Here is a 2692-nt window from a genome sequence, read left to right as displayed (position 1 = left end):
GCTGGTGCAGCTAGTGAAAAGGTAAGAAAGGATCTCTTAAAAACAACTAGGATACAGGAAAAAAAATCTATCACTGGCAAAACAATGCAAAGATAAATAATGTGATACTAATAGGCATCAATAAGAAAGATGGAGTCAATACAAATGGTATAAAAAGAACATGAGCAGAAGTAATAGCAGAAAACTTCCCAAATATGAGGAAATAATCTGACATTCAAGTAACCAAAGCAAACAGAACGCCAAGTAACCTCAATTAAAAACACACCGAGACATAAAATAGTCAAGATCCTAGAAATTCAGCACAAGAATAATATACTGAAAGCCACTAGAGAAAAGAAGCAGATCACATTCAAAGGAAAACCCATCAGAATTGCAGCCAACTTCACTTCATAAACCATGAAGGCAAGAAGAGCATGGAGCAGAGTACTTCAAGTCCTCTATGAAAACAAATTCCAGCCTAGAGTACTATACTCTGCAAAACTTTGTTTCAAGTTTGGTGGAGAAGCAAAATACTTTCATGAAAAAGAACAGTTAAAGAATTTCATGATGACAAAGCCAACCCTGCAAAGGCTCCTGAAAGATGTTCTAGAGTGGGATCAAAATGATCAGAACTCAACAAATGAGATCAGAAGCAACCAACTAAATAGGGCAGGCAATTAAACACAGGAGAAAAGGAGTAAATGACAACAGGTAGATAACATGTCAATCATAAGTTAGTACATATCAATTATAACCATCAATGTAAATGGATTCAGTTCACCAGTGAAGAGAAATAGACTGGCCAGTATATTAGGAAACAAAATCCAACAATATGCTGTATACAAGGAACACACTTAAATCAAAAAAAACATTCATAGTCTTGAAGTCAAAGGATGGAAAACAACACTACATGCCCCAGCATTTCAGAAAAAAGGAAGGGTAGCAATCCTGTTTTCAGACAGTATCAACTTCAAACCAAGAGTGATCAAATCAAAAAAAGAAGGCCACTTGCTAGGGGAAAAACTCAAGAGGAAGAGGTAACATTCATACATATGTATGCATCAAACACAGGAGCACTCAACTATATAAGACAAATCTTAATGGACATGAAAAATCTAATATCCAAGACGACAATCTTAACAGGAGACCTTAACACCACCTTACCTCAAAAAGATAGGTCAACCAGACAAAAATTTAGCAAAGAAGTAACAGCACTTAACTAGAGCTTGGAATAAATGGACCTGGTGGACATATACAGAGTGTTCCACCCAAACACAGTTGAATACACGTTCTTTTCATCTGCACATGGGTCATTTTCTAAAATAGACCACATATGCTCCATAGGTCATGCTTAAGTATATGCAAGAAAGCAGAAATTATCCCATGCACATTATCTGACCACAGTGCAATGAAACTGGAAATAAATGATAAAAGAAACCAGAACCCTCCCTCAAAACATAAATTATGCAGCATGCTACTCAGCAATCAATGGGTCAGAGATGAAATTAAGCAAGAAATTAAACAATATCTACAATTCAATAAAAATTCAACCACAATTTATCAGACTTCATGGGATGTGATGAAAGCAGTTCTCAGAGGAAATTCCATAGCTGTGAACTCACAATTAGGAAAACAGAACGGGAACAAACAAACACTCTAATGCTGTACTTTTGACATCTAAAAAGGAATATCAAATCAAGCCCAGAACACAAAGACAGGAAGAAATCATAAAGATTGGGACAGAAATTAATTCAATTGAGATGAAGAACATAGTTCAAAGAATTCACGAATCAAAAAGCTGGTTCTTTGAAATACTAAATAAAATCAATAAGCCCCTAGCTAACCTCATCAAAAAGAGGAAAGAAGAATTAAAATACAAGCAATAAGGAATGAAAAGGATGTAATCGCCACAGACCCAGGGGAAATTCAGAAGATTATCAATAGCTACTTTGAGAATCTCTATGTTCACAGAATAGAAGACACAGAAGAAATGGACAGATTCCTAGAAAGGTACAAATTACCAAAACTTAATCAAGAAGATATAACAACTCTCAATAACCCAATAACAGCCAGTGAAATATGAAATGTAATAAAAAGCCTGCCAAGGGGTGGGGGGAACAAAAAAAGCCTGCTGACAAAAAAAGCCCATGTCTGCATGGATTCACAGCTGAATTCTACAAGAAATTTATAGAAGATACAACTCCTACACTCCTCAAACTTTTCGATGAAATTGAAAAGGAAGCAGTCCTCTCAAAATCATTCCTGGAGGCACGTATTATACTGATACCAAAATCAGGGAAAGACGCAACTAAGAAGGAAAACTACAGGCCAATCTCCCTCATGAACATAGATGCAAAACTCCTCAATAAAGTCATAGCAAATAGAATACAGCAAATCATCAAGAAGATTATACACCATGACCAGGTAGGATTCATCCCTTGGATGCAAGGATGGTTCAATATTCAAAAATCTATAAATGTAATACACTATATTAATACAGAAAAGTCTAAAATCCACATGATCTTCTCAATTGATGCAGAAAAGGTTTTTTTTTTTTATCTTCAATATTTGAGATTTTATTGGTTGTGTTGAGGATCAGTACACATGATTCACTTTGTACACAATTCTTAACACACATACCAAAAAAAAAGCCATATATTGTTTTTCAGTTGTTCCAGTGACTTTCCAGCTTCAAATTTAGAGGCAAATTTTC

The sequence above is a fragment of the Octodon degus genome, unplaced genomic scaffold (genome assembly GCF_000260255.1).
Source record: "Octodon degus isolate 3935 unplaced genomic scaffold, OctDeg1.0 scaffold00028, whole genome shotgun sequence".
NCBI classification, from domain to species: domain Eukaryota; kingdom Metazoa; phylum Chordata; class Mammalia; order Rodentia; family Octodontidae; genus Octodon; species Octodon degus.
This window is presented reverse-complemented; position numbering follows the sequence as displayed.